The 14305-nt window shown below is 46.6% G+C and overlaps 1 protein-coding gene across 1 annotated transcript in view; it reads right to left on the minus strand.

Annotated features, from left to right (window-relative positions):
* Positions 1–7803, minus strand: part of tspan4b (tetraspanin 4b) — a 48855-nt gene extending 41052 nt beyond the window's left edge. The window contains exon 1 of the mRNA XM_072588862.1: positions 7659–7803. The gene's annotated coding sequence lies outside the window, so the exon portion shown is untranslated. The remainder of the gene's footprint in view (positions 1–7658) is intronic.
* Between the last annotated feature and the right edge of the window lie 6502 nt (positions 7804–14305).

Here is a 14305-nt window from a genome sequence, read left to right on the forward strand (position 1 = left end):
ATTAATAACAGATCTGTTCCTGTCTGAGTGTGTGCACACTACAGCCCAGCACGGATCACACTGAAACACATGAGCAATTACCCCAGCTCACATCTCCCAGAGAATTTCAGGTATCTTTTACCTCATCTCTGGACCTTCCTTCAACACCAGCCGCACCCTATCCCCTGCCCTACATAGCCCCTCACTCCCTTTGTCCAAATATCCCTGACCCCATCCTCCACCCCAAACCCTTCATTCACTTCCAAACCTTTCACCCACTCCAGCCCCCTCCTCCATGCCCAACAGTCCCTGACCTCATCACCAAAACTCCTTTTTCCCACCCCAGCCCCTCCATTTCCCCACCTCCCATGAGCCCCTTCATTCTGTTCCCCACCACCCCCCCCACACCACAAGCACTTCCATTCGCTCCCCTCCCCCCCAGGGCCCCTCCATTCCTCCGCTCCCCTCCCCACACCCCCCCAACACTCATCATTCCCCCACCCCACCTTGTGCCGCTCTATTCCCTCCACCGCTCCAAACCCCCCCCCCCTCCCCGAGACCCATTTATCCCCAGTCCTTCCATTCCCCCCACAAGCCCCTCCATATCCCCTCCCTCGTGCCCCACCATGCTCCTCCCCAGCCCCTCCATTCCCCCTGGCACCCAACCATTCCCTTCCACCGCTCCACCATTCCCCCCGACCCCCTCCATTCCCTCCGCCCTGAGCCCCACCACTCCCACTCCCTTAGCTCTTCCATTCCCCCCCCCCCACCAAGGCCCTCCATTACCCCCAGCTCCCCACCATTCCACCCCCAGCCCCTCCAATCCCCCCACCCTCCCAAGCCTCTCCCTTCCTCCCCCGAGCCCCTCCATTCTTAAATGGAAGATGGTGGAATTTGAATTCAATAAAAATCTGGGATTAAGAGTCTGATGATGATCATGAATCCTTTGTCAATTGTTGGAAAAACCCATCTGGTTCATTAATGCTCTTCAGGGAAGGAAGCTGCCATCCTCACCAGGTATGGCCTGACTCCAGACCCGTAGCAACGTGGTTTATTCTTAACTACCCTCTGGGCAATTAGGGATGGGCAGAGATTGATGGGCAACAATGGGCAATAGGGATAGGCAGAGATTGATAAATTCCTGATGTCACAAGGAATTAAGGGCTACGGGGAGAGCGCGGGTAAGTGGAGTTGAAATGCCCATCAGCCATGATTGAATGGCGGAGTGAACTCGATGGGCCAAATGGCCTTACTTCCACTCCTATGTCTTATGGTCTTAAATGCTGGCCTAGCCTGTGATGTCCACATCCAGTGAGGGAAACTAAAACTGTCCCTGAAATAATACCCTCCACTGACTATGTGCTGAAATGTACATTAATTCCATTGTGCTCACTGAGATGTTAACCTGTGTGGATCAGTACATAAACGCGCCATGCCTGGGGAAATCTCTCATTAGCAAAGAAAGCAAACTTTTTATGATTCTGTAGAGAAAGGAGAGTTTCCTCCTGACCCATTGCAATGGGCTTCACCATCAGTGGGAGCGTTATTTTTCTGACTAAACACAGAACTCCCAACACTCTGACCCATTAGAACATCGGCAGAGGAATCAGCAACCATAGAATCCCTACAGTGTTGAAGCAGGCCATTTGGCCCATCGAGTCCACACTGACCCTCCGAAGAGCAACCCACCCAGATCCACCCACTTGTCAGCAGAAGAGGTATTTCCAGTTTCAGTAAATTAAGTAGTGAGCAGACATTCAAAGGAGATGGTACAATTATTAGCAGCGTAATGGATAATTGCGACGCTGGGTGCATGGCACTATAGAATTCTCTCACCCACGGCTCTCTACACCCATCTTACCCACCCTCCCACTCCCCCTCATCTTCCTTGGCCAAGCTTTTGGTCCTCTCTCCTAATATTTCCTTCTGTGACTCAGCGTCAAACTTTCTTTGGCAACCGTTGTCGGAAATCACAGAGTCTCACTGCTCAGAAACAGCCCCTTGGGTCCAACCAGTCCACGTGAACATAATCCCCAACTAAACTAGTCCCGCTTGGCCCATATCCCTCCAAACCTTTCCTATTCATGTACTTATCCAAATGTCTTTTAAATGTTGTAACTGTATCTGCATCCACCACTTCCCCAGGAAGCCCATTCCACAGGTGAACCAACCTCTATGTAAAACAAAATTGTCCTTCATCTTTTTAAAATCTCTCTCCTTACTTTAAAAATGTGCCCCCTATTCTTGAAATCCAATCCTCCCCCATCCTAAGAAAAAGACATTTACCATTCACCCTATCTATACCCCCTGTTATATTGTCTTGGAATATTCAATTACGTGGTGGGTGCTACACAAATGCACACCATCGCTGTGTTAGTTCATCGAAACCAGGAGGTTCCAATCAGAGCTGTGACGGTGCTGTTCCTGTTAAAGCAGCCAGAGTCTGAGGACAGAACAAAGCTTAATAGAGGACCCAGTGAACTCTCCTCGAACAAGTGTCAATAAAGGTGGATTTTTCCACCACCATCCCCCAGTGAAGCCTTCTGTGGCAGAACAGCCAGCCTGCATTGTTGCCTCGTGACCCCTGGTCCAGCGCCTCTCTGCATCGCATGGAGAGAGAAAGGGAGAGAGCTGGACATGACACATGTTATGGAGCTGCAATGCGTAGTCTGCCTTTTATTTTACTGCTAGTCTCACTTCATCTGTTTATTCATGTCCAAACTGCGTAAGAGTGTCCTGTGCCAAAAGGGAATTCACAGGTTACTCCCTCCTTTTCCGCTGCTACATACATTCTGAAGGCACTGGCTACTTTTGGAGTACAGTCTCCTTGGATATTCTCCAATATTTACTCCCCAAGACCAAGTCCAGGGGTGAGAAAAGAGTGCAATTGACCTTCGTACTATTAAAGGGAACACCTTAGTCATTCAGTGCAGTCCATACCCTGCTGTGTGCTCATTGGGAGTTGAAGTAGGCCACTCTGCCCCTCAAGCTGTGCTGTCCATTAAGATCACAGCTCATTCCCACTTATCTCTGATATATTTTCGCCCACTTAATCTACCTCAGCGTCAAAAATACTCAAAAACACAGCGTCCCCACCACTGTGAGAAAGCATTCTAAAGACACATGATCTTCTGAGAGAAGAATATTTAAATCTCTTTATTAAATGGGAAACCACTTATTTTGAAATGATGACAGATTCTCCACATCCACCCCATCCAGACCCGTCAGCATTATTTTTAGGGTACAGGTGCTGATACCCAGTTACCGAGTAGGGAGTGACAAAAATGTAATGTGGGAAATAGGAACGGGGTCGGCCATTTGGCCCTTCAACACCTGAGCTACAGGGAGAGGCTGAATGGGCTGGGGCTGTTTTCCCAGGAGAGTCTGAAGCTGAGGGGTGACCTTATAGAGGTTTACAAAATCATGAGGGGCATGAATAGGGTAAATAGACAAGGTATTTTCCCTGGAGTGGGGGAGTCTAAAACTAGAGGGCATAAATTTAGGATGAAAGGGGAAAGATGTAAAAAGGGACCTAAGGGGCAACATTTTCACAAGATGTATGGAAAGAGCTGCCAGAGGAAGTGGTGCAGGCTGGTACAATTGTAACATTTAAAAGGCATCTGGATGGGTATATAAATAGGAAGGGTTTGGAGGGATATGGGCCAAATGCTGGCAAATGGGACTAGATTAATTTAGGATATCTGGCCTTCATGGATGAATTGGACTGAATGGTCTGTTTCCGAGCTGTACATCTCTGTGACTATGACTCCGACTCCCAGTTTGACACGATCCAGGACAAAGCAGCCTGCCTGACTGGCACCACATCCACTCCCCCCACCCCCCCGATGCTCAGTCGCAGCAGTGTGTACCATCTACAAGATGCACTGCAGCAATTCACCAAAGCTCCTTTGGATAGCACCTTCTGAAATTGGGACCAGATTGAAGGACAAACATAGAAAACAACAGCAGGAAGAGGCCATTCAGCCCGCCCCACCATTCTATAGGACCAAAGTTGATCATCCCTATTCCTGCTTTTTCCGCACCCATCTCCTCCGCTCTCCTTTGATCCCTTTAGCCCTAAGAGCTATATCTAACTCCTTCTTGAAAACATTCAACACTTTGGCTGTTTCTGTGGCAGAGAATTCCCCAGGCTCCCTGCTCTCTGGGTGAAGACATTTCTCCTCACCTCAGTCCCACTGGTCTACCCTGTATCCTTAGACTGTGACCTGGAGACTGTAGGGACTGGAGATACTGGAAACCAGAGTGAATACGTATAAAGCTGGAAAAGCACAGCAGGTCAGACAGCATCCGAGGAGCAGGAGAGTCAATGTTTTGGGCTGAAACCCTTTGTCAGGAATGTTGACTTCCCTGCTCCTCGGATACTGCGTGACCTGCTGTGTTTTTCCAGCCTCACACCTACTGACTTAGACTATGACCCTTTGATTCTAGACTCCCTGGTCATCAGGAACACCCTTCCTGTGTTTACCCTGTCTAGACCTGTTAGAATTTTTATTTACATTTCAAGGAGATCCCTTGCATTCTTGTAAACTCCAATCCTGCCTCTTTTCAAGGTTTGTGGAAAGATTGTCCCGTTGTTGTGGTTATGGGTATGTTCACTGAGCTGGGAGGTTGATTTGCAGATGTTTCGTCCCCTGTCTCGGTGACACCTTCAGGGCTCTGGATCCTCCTGTGAAGCGCTGCTATACTGTGTCTTCTAGAATTTATTTGGCTTGGTTCCTGCTGTTTCTGGTTGTTCGTTGTAATGGCTGGTATATCGGGGCAAGGCCTATATGCTTGTTGATGGCATCCATGGATGAATTCCATGCTTCTAGAAGTTGTCTGACTGTCCTCTGTCTAGCTTGTCCTATGATCGTTGTGTTGCCCCAGTCGAATTTGTGGTCCTTGTCATCTGTGTGTGTGGCCAGTAGGGACAGCTGGTCATGGCGTTTAGTGGCTAGTTGGTGTTCATGGATGTTCTTTTCATATATCCAATAAAATACAGCATGGGAACAGGCCCTTCAGCCCACCAAGCCTGCGCTAGTTCCTATTCCTTATTTAGACCCATTACTATTGCCCACTCTTGGCTTCTATCCCTCTGTGCACCCCCTCTGTTACAATCATATAGCTGTACAGCATGGAGACACACCCTTTGGACCAACTCATCCATACTGACTAGATACCTGAACCCAATCTAGTCCCATTCCGTTCATGTGTCTATGTCTGCAATCCAAACAAATAACAAACTTGCAACTAACACATAACTACAATAATACAACTTTATTAAAAAGTGCATATTGGTTAATAAATAAAAACCATGAAGGCTCTCCCAGCCCTGTAGTTAGCTCACTGAGCTGGAAGGTTTGTTTTCAGACGTTTCATCACCATGACTAGGTAACATCATCAGTGAGAGTACTCTCACCAGGACTCTCACTGATGATGTTACCTAGTCATGGTGACGAAACGTCTGAAAACAAACCTTCCAGCTCAGTGAGCTAACTTACATACTTATCAACCTCAGCTACAAATCTTCTCAAACATCGCTAGCCTTCATGACCTTATAGACTTATGATACAGGACACAAGGGGTTATAGAGTGATAGATGTCTACAACACAGAAAAAGACCCTTTAGCCCATCTCATCTGTACTGGTCAAAAACCACCACCTAACTATTCCAATCCCATTATCCAGCACTTGGCCCATTGCCTTGTATGCCTGGTTATTGCAAATGCACATCTAAATATTTCTTCAATGTTGAGGGTTTCTGCCTCTCCCACGCTTACAGGCAGTGAGTTCAGATACCCACCACCCTCTGGGTGAGAAAATGTTTTCCTCACATCCCTTTTAACCCCCCTGCCCCGTCCTTTAAATCTATGCCCGTTGGTTATTGATCCCCTCACCAAGGGGGACAGTTCCTTCCTGTCTACTGTATCCATACCCCTCATTTTACACATCGCAGTCATGTCTCCTTCTCAGCTTCCTCTGCCTCCTGAGTGGTTAGCACTGTTGCCTCACAGTGCCAGGAACCTGGGTTCAATACCACCCTCAGGCGACTTCTGTGTGCAGTTTGCACCTTCTGCATCCACGTGGGTTTCCTCCGGGTGCTCCGGTTTCCTCCCACAGTCCAAAGATGTACACGTCAGGGTGGATTGCCCATGCTAAATTGCCTGTGGTGTCCAAGGATGTGCAATTACGTGGATTGGCCTTGGGAAATGAAGGTTTACAGGGATAGGGTGGGGGTGAGTCTGGGTTAGGAGATGCTCTTCGGTGGGTCGATGCAGACTGAGTAGACTGCTTCTGCACTGTAGGGATTCCATGATTCCAAAAAATCCCCAGTCTGTCCAATCTCGCATCATCACAAACTCTCCAGCCCAGGCAACATCCTGGCAAATCTCCTCTGCACCCTCTCCAGTGTTAACACACCCCTTGTGGATTCCAGAACTGCACATACTGTTGCAGCTGTGGGATAACCAAAATTTTATACAGTTAAAATATAACCTCCTTGTTCTATAAGGAGAGTTCACGGATCAACCACAACCTTTTAGCTTCTTGTGTATGGTGACCTCCTCCAATGTCACCTCCCGCAATCCAAAGATGTGCAGGTTTGATGACTTGGCCATGCTACATTGCCCCATAGTGTTCAGGGATGTGTAAGATTAAGTAGTTAGTCATGGAAATAGGGATGGGGAATCTGGGTGGGAGACTGTTCGGAGGATCGGAGTTGGGCCAAATGTTTTTACACTGTAGGCATTCAATAATTCTGAAAAAAAACTTACTCTTTAACCAACTCCAAGAGGCACAATCTCCTCCCTCCTCTTTCCCCACAACTAAAGCCCCTCATCCTTCAACTGCATCATCAGTAGCTACAGTAGTCCTTCAAGTGGATGTAAAACTAAAATAAGCCTATGGTCATTTCGAAGGGATACATCTTCACAAAGAGTCATCCTCCAATCTCCATCACAGATAAACAATCTGGTAGCATGTGACTGATGGCATTGCTGCGCCAATGGGATCTTGCTGTGCTCAAACTGCCTGCCCGCGCCTCCGACATTGTAGGTGAAAGGGACAGTTCCTCGGTCCGAGGCTGAGCGGCGATGTGAAGTTTTCTGAAAAACAAACTCCACCAAAATAGACGTGGTCTTCCGCGATGGAATGTTAGTGGCAGGATTTTGTTTTTGTCATTTTTAGAAATCCCCCTCCACCCCCGAATTCGTGGCTGCCCCTCTCCCTACCGAACCCCTGAATCTGACTGAAAAGTTCCTTGCAGGAGGATGAGGCTGGGGAAGTAATCTGTGTTCGTTAAATCATCACAGCCCTGGACTGTGGGACTGAACAAAACAGCCTCTCCCTCTCTCTATATCTTTCCCTGCCTCGAAATAAAAAAATGAAAAACAGCAGAAATCCGTCACAGTCCCTGCCCGTCTGTACAATTTACTGAAACAATCAAGTTAGGCTTGAACTTTTGTTTAGAGATTCCCCCCCAAACCAAACCCAGCAACAGGCTTTGAACTAGGGCAGAGTTTACAGATTAAATACCATCTCCACCCCCGTCCTTTACTAATCCTGCCTGTACACCCATTACCTCCCTGATACGGAACCCCATCACTCAGCTCCCCCAAATCTGGGAAAGATTATGTTAAATGTGTGCAATTGCTGTTGTTAAAAACAAATTGCTGGCTTACTTGTATGTTCCAGGCTGAAGCGCTTGGCAATTCTGAACGGATCTTCCCGAGGCTGTTGTGTTAATCCAGAATCAGATTCCCAACATTTATTTTCAGTTACTGACACCAGGATGGGTCGAGGGTCCGATGTTGGACTCCTGATTTGCAAGACAAGCGGAAGTAGGAGGGAGGCTGGGCTCACATGGTTACAAAGAGGCGGAGGGGAGGGGGGAAATTAAGGCCAAAGTTTGGAATATTCAACACAAAGTGGCGAGAGGGAAAAGTTCAGAACATCAAATCCAGCTCCAATTTCAACTGCAAAAAAAAGTCCAAATTGTTATTTAAAAAGTACATACAAAGTTTATAAAGACAGGGAGAAATAAAAGTTTAAGTTTTATTAAAGATAAATCTCTTCAATCATAAGGTTGAGCAAGGCTAAAATATTGTGGGATCAAGGATAAATTTTGTATGGAATTGAACACAGGATGAGAGGTGATGTGAAACTCAATAAAACTGATTTTATAGCTCCGACCTTCAAACATTAACCTTCAGCTACCTCCCTGAGCTGCTTTTATCCTGAAAACAAAACAAAACAAAACTCAAAACTCACTGCGGATGCTGGAAATCAGAAACAAAAACAGAAATTGCTGGAAAAACTACAGTTCCAAAGAAGGGTCACTGAATCTAAACCATTGGCTCTGTTACAGACTCAGAGGGTCACACAACACTAGGTTACAGTCTGACAAATTTATTTGAAATCACAAGCTTTTGAAACTCTGCTCCTTCATCAGGACTTCTAACTTTGTCCATCTCAGTCCAACACTGGTATCTTCACTTAGAGTCATAGAGATGTCCACGCCGACCAGATATCCCAACCCAATCTAGTCCCACCTGCCAGCACCCGGCCCATATCCCTCCAAACCCTTCCTATTCATATACCCATCCAAATGCCTCTTAAATGTTGCAATTGTACCAGCCTCCACCACTTCCTCTGGCAGCTCATTCCATTCACTTACCACCCTCTGTGTGAAAAAGTTGCCCCTTAGGTTGCTTTTATATCTTTCCCCTCTCACCCTAAACCTATGCCCTCTAGTTCTGCATTCCCTGACCCCAGGCAAAAGACTTTGTCTATTTACCCTATCCATGCCCCTCATAATTTTGTAAACTTCTGTAAGGTCACCCCTCAGCCTCCTCACAGATACTGCCAGACCTGCTGGGTTTTCCCAGCAACTTCTGTTTTTGTTTCTTTATCATCTGCTGCCCATGTCATTCATAATTAATCATCCTCTAAAAATAATCACATATTTAATCCAAATTATTCCACTTAGTTATGTCAACATCCCACACAGTGTAAACAAGTAGAATTTACAGTAAACTGCAACTAGCGGCCATATTTCCGTTCAAATGTTCTTTTTTTGTTTGTTCTCTTTTGTGTGTTTCACTCACTCTTTCAATTTAGCCGGGTGCCCCAGTCCTCATGTCTGATTGGTTACCCCAAGCTCAGACTTCCTGCTTTGTTGGAACATAAGAACTGGGAGCAGGAGTAGACAATTTGGCCTGTCAAGCCTGCTCCCCCAGTCAATAAGATCATGGCTGATCTTTTTCGTGGACTCAGCTCCACGTACCTGCTTGCTCTGATTGAAACGTATAGGCTTATGAAAGGACTGGACACTCTGGCAGGAGGAAACATATTTCCGTTGATGGGGGAGTGCCGAACCAGAGGACACAACTTAAAAATACGGGGTAGACCATTTAGGACAGAGATGAGGAGAAACTACTTCACCCAGAGAGTGGTGGCTGTGTGGAATGCTCTGCCCCAGAGGGCAGTGGAGGCCCAGTCTCTGGATTCTTTTAAGAAAGAATTGGATAGAGCTCTTAAAGATAGTGGAGTCAAGGGGTATGGAGATAAGGCTGGAACAGGATACTGATTAGGAATGATCAGCCATGATCATATTGAATGGCGGTGCAGGCTCGAAGGGCAGAATGGCCTACTCCTGCATCTATTGTCTATTGTCTATTGTCTATTGCTCACTATAACTCTTACTTCCTTAACTGCTCAAAAATCTATCTTTCTTAAAAACATTCAACAAGGTGGCTTCAACTGCTTGAGTGGGCAGGGAATTCCACAGATTCACAACCCACAAGGAGATGAAGTTCCTCCTCAACTCAGTCCCAAATCTGCTTCCCCTTACTTTGAAGTTATGCCCCCTAGTTCTTGTTCCAACATAAAATCTCCATATTTTGATTTGCTACTTCCTGTTTCCATGCCACCCCCATTCCCACATCTCCACCCCCTTTTCCTTTTCTCTCTTCTCTTCCCGGTTTTCCCCACCTACTCCCTTCCCATACTCTATTCCTTCTCCCTTATTCTTTAGATTAGATTCCCCTACAGCGTGGAAACAGGCCATTTGGCCCAACCAGTCCACACCGACCCTCTGAAGAGCAACCCACCCAGACCCATTTCCCTCTGACTAATGCACCTAACACTATGGGCAATTTAGCATGTCCAATTCACCTGACCTGCACATCTTTGGACTGTGGGAGGAAACCGGAGCACCCGGAGGAAACCCACGCAGACACTGGGAGAATGTGCAAACAGTCGCCCAAGGCTGGAATTGAACCGGGGACCCTGGTGCTGTGAGGTAGCAGTGCTAACCACTGAGCCACAGTGCTGTTGATTTGTTGCTATGTCCCTCCTAGCTCCTCTTTCATTCCCTTTTGTACTCTTCCATTACTCCATTCTTATCTCATTCCTATATTCCCTGTTGCACCAGTGTTGATCCCCTCTTCCATTCCTTACTTTGTAATTCTGTGTCTGATTCCCCATTCTACCTCTGTCATCCCCATCAACATCTTGGAGGGGGCTAACCATTGACACAAAACTGGTCTCACTATATAAATACAAGAGCAGGTACTGTAGTGATTGTAACGAGGTCAGGCAGGTAGACCTCATAGAATATGAGTTCACAGATTGGGGCTGTTGATCTGGACCAATCAGGGAGCCCTGGCTGACAGATATTAGCATGAGTGTGGCAGAAATCCTCAAAATGTTTAAGAAATATTTAGATGTGCACTTGCTGTGCTATTTATAATGCAAGGTTATGGGCCATGTACTGGAAATTGGGGTTAGAATGGTTCAGTACTTGTTACAGTCTGGAGCAGACTTGATGGGTTGAACGGTCTCTTTCTGTGCTGTCGTCCTCTATGACAAACTTATGGAACATTTCTTCATAATAAAGACAAAGAGAAATTTAAAAAAAATAGCATGAGTGTACCCTGGAGTTGTTCAGGGAGAGGTGGGCACCACAGGGAGTGGAGTGCATTATTTCCCCCTCCAACTCTGTTGTGGTTCTGTTCGCCGAGCTGGGAACTTGTGTTGCAGACGTTTCGTCCCCTGTCTAGGTGACATCCTCAGTGCTTGGGAGCCTCCTGTGAAGCTCTATTTTGTGAAGACCTCCAACTCTATTTTGATTTAATCCCTGCCCTCCCCTTCACTGTTTGATCACACAGCATTGCCCTTTGATGTGAAGGGCGGGGCTTGTTACTGGCCACTCGGGTGTTTCCTTTCTTCCTGGTGGTGGGAATTGAATAAAGATTCATGTACCTTGTGTCTTTCACGGTGTCTCACACCTGCACACACACACAGGGGTGCTGGGGGAGAAAATAAGCGCTATTGCAGTTAGGTGGTAGTGTGGGGGTAAAAAAAATTAAACAGGAGTCTCAAAAATAAAAAAAATAGCATGAGTGTCAGGGGTTCTGTTCACTCTGAGAGCTGGCTCTGAGGGAGCTGGAGCAGTGTCAGATAATATGCACATGTAAATAAAGGGTGCCTTGGTGACTGGGTACTGGCCTCTGTGGAGTTATTTCTGGTACTTTTAAAAAGAGTTTATAATCTCTTAGGCAGTGAATTCCAGGCACCCACCAACCATCACGCTCTGTGTAAAAACAGTTTCCTCACACAGTGGCTCAGTGGTTAGCACTGCTGCCTCACAGCACCAGAGACCCGGGTTCAATTCCCACCCTCAGGCAACTATCTGTGTGGAGTTTGCACATTCTCCCCGTGTCTGCGTGGGTTTCTTCTGGGTGCTCTGGTTTCCTCCCACAGTCCAAAGATGTGCAGGTTAGGGTGTTTTGGCCATGGGAAATTGCCCATAGTGTGAGGTGAAGGGGTAAATGTAGAGGAATGGGTCTGGGTGGGCTGCTCTTCGGAGGGTCGGTGTGGACTTGTTGGGCCGAAGGGCCTGTTTCTGCGCTGTAAGTAATCTAATCTAATCTTCTCTAATCCACTCATCTTGAATCTTAAAACAAGATTGCAACAATACATCCTGACCCCCTTCCGCACCCAATAAAAGGCATGTCCACCATTTGCAAGGCACAAGTCAGGAGTGTGAGGGAATACTCCCCACTTGCCTGGATGGGAGCAGCTCTAACAACACTCAAGAAGCTTGACACCATCCAAGACAAAGCAGTGATTGGCACCACACCCACAAACATCGACTCCCTCCACCAGAAATAATGATGATATGGAGGAACGATGTCGGACTGGGGTGGACAAACTTAAAAAGCACACGACACCAGGTTATAATCCAACAGGTTTATTTGGAAGCACTAGCTTTCGGAGTGCTGCTCTTTCATCAGGTAGCTGTGGAGCAGGATCATAAGACACAGAATTTACAGCAAAAGATTACAGTGTCATGCAATTGAAACGATATATTGAATAAACCTAGAATGCTGTTCAATCTTTCATCTTTTAGAATGAGTTGCAGGTTTTGGTTCATAAATATATAAATCCCAGATAATCAATAACAGCAGTGTGTACTATCTATAAGAGATGCTGCAAGGCTCCATAGACAGCACCTTGCAAACTCATAGATTCATAGAGATGTAAAGCACAGAAACAGACTCTTTGGTCCAACTTGTCCATGCAAACCAGCTATCCCAACCCAACCTAGTCCCACCTGTCTGAAGGAGAATGGTAACACATACAAGTTTCCTTCCAAACCACTTACATGGAAGCCATTCTGGCTCGGGCCTACATTGCTGTTCCTTCAATGTGGCTGGATCACAATTCTGGAACTCCCTCTCTTGGGCCAGAGGTCAGTCAGCTCAGTTGGCTGAATGGCTGGTTTGTGTCATAGAGCGATGTCAACACCGTGGATACAATTCCCATACTGGCCGAGGTTACTGCGAAGGTCTCATCTTTTCGTCCTCACCCCTAGCTTGAGCCAAACTGATCACCACCAGTGGTCTTTCTCTCTCCTCTGGGTCTATGGTGACTTGACCTTTACCCTGCAGTGGTTCAAGAAGGCTGTGATATAGAGTTTACAGAAGTAGGGAGGTAAAGATGAAATTGTATAAGACACCAGACACTCCACAAGTGGAGTATTCTGTGCAGTCCTGGTCACCGCATTACAGAGAGGATGTAATTACTCTGCAAAAAATGCAGAGGAGTTTGACTAGAATGTTGCCAGGGCTGGAGAATTGTAGCTACGAGGGGAGATTGGAGAAGTTGCAGCTATATTGCTTGAAACAGAGAAGGCTGAGAGGTGATATGATTGAGGTGTACAAAATTATGTGGGGTGGAGATACAGTAAACAGGAGGAACTAGATTTCCTTGGCAGAGCATTCAAAAACTTGGCATCATAGATTTTGAGGTACGTGGCAGAAGGATTAGAAGGAATTTGAGGAAAAACTGTTTTGCGCAGATGATGGAGTGTGTCTGAAATTCACTGCCTGAGTTGGTGGTGGAGGCAGTGACTCTAAACTCTTTTTAAAAGTTCATGGATCCACATCCTTAACTGCAGCACGTTGCAGGACTATGGACTGTGTACAGGATGATGAGAGTAGAAAGGGCATTTCGGGGTCTTTGGGTTGACATGGACAAGGTGCACTGAATGGACCCTCTTCTGTGCTGTTCTGTCATAGAAACATAGAAGATAAGAGCAGGAGGAGGCCATTTGGCCTTTCGAGGCTACTTTGCCATTAATTATGATCATGGGTGATCGTCCAATAGTCTAATCCTGCTTTCTCCGCATAATCTTTGATCCTATTCATCCCGAGTGCTATATCTGGCTGCCTCTTGAACACATTCAATGTTTTCGCATAAACTCCTTGCTGAGGCAATGAATTCCACAGGCTCGCACATACTTTGGGTGAAGAAATAGCTCCTCATCTCTGTCCCAAATGGCCTATCCCGAATCCTCAGACTGTGACTCCTGGTTAAGACCATAAGAGCAGAAACTAGGCCATTTGGCCCATTTGATCATGGCTGATAGGCTTTTCAACCCCACTTTCCCACTTTCTCCTTCTGGATGCACCCAACATGGGGAACATCACAAGGTTTGTAGCTCAGGTTGAGGTTTAGGGTGTAGGTTTGCTCGTTGAGCTGTAGGTTTGGTATCCAGATGTTTCATTACCTGGCTAAGTAACATCATCAGTGGCGACCTCCAAGTGAAGCGAAGCTGTTGTCTCCTGTTTTCTATTTATATGTTTCTCCTGGATGGGGTTCCTGGGGTTTGTGGGGATGTCATTTCCTGTTCGTTTTCTGAGGGGTCGATAGATGGTATCTAGATCTATGTGTTTGTTTATGACGTTGTGGTTGCAGTGCCAGGCCTCGAGGAATTCTCTGGCATGTCTTTGCTTAGACTGTCCCAGGATAGATGTGTTGT

The sequence above is a fragment of the Chiloscyllium punctatum genome, chromosome 18 (genome assembly GCF_047496795.1).
Source record: "Chiloscyllium punctatum isolate Juve2018m chromosome 18, sChiPun1.3, whole genome shotgun sequence".
Taxonomy (NCBI): Eukaryota; Metazoa; Chordata; class Chondrichthyes; order Orectolobiformes; family Hemiscylliidae; genus Chiloscyllium; species Chiloscyllium punctatum.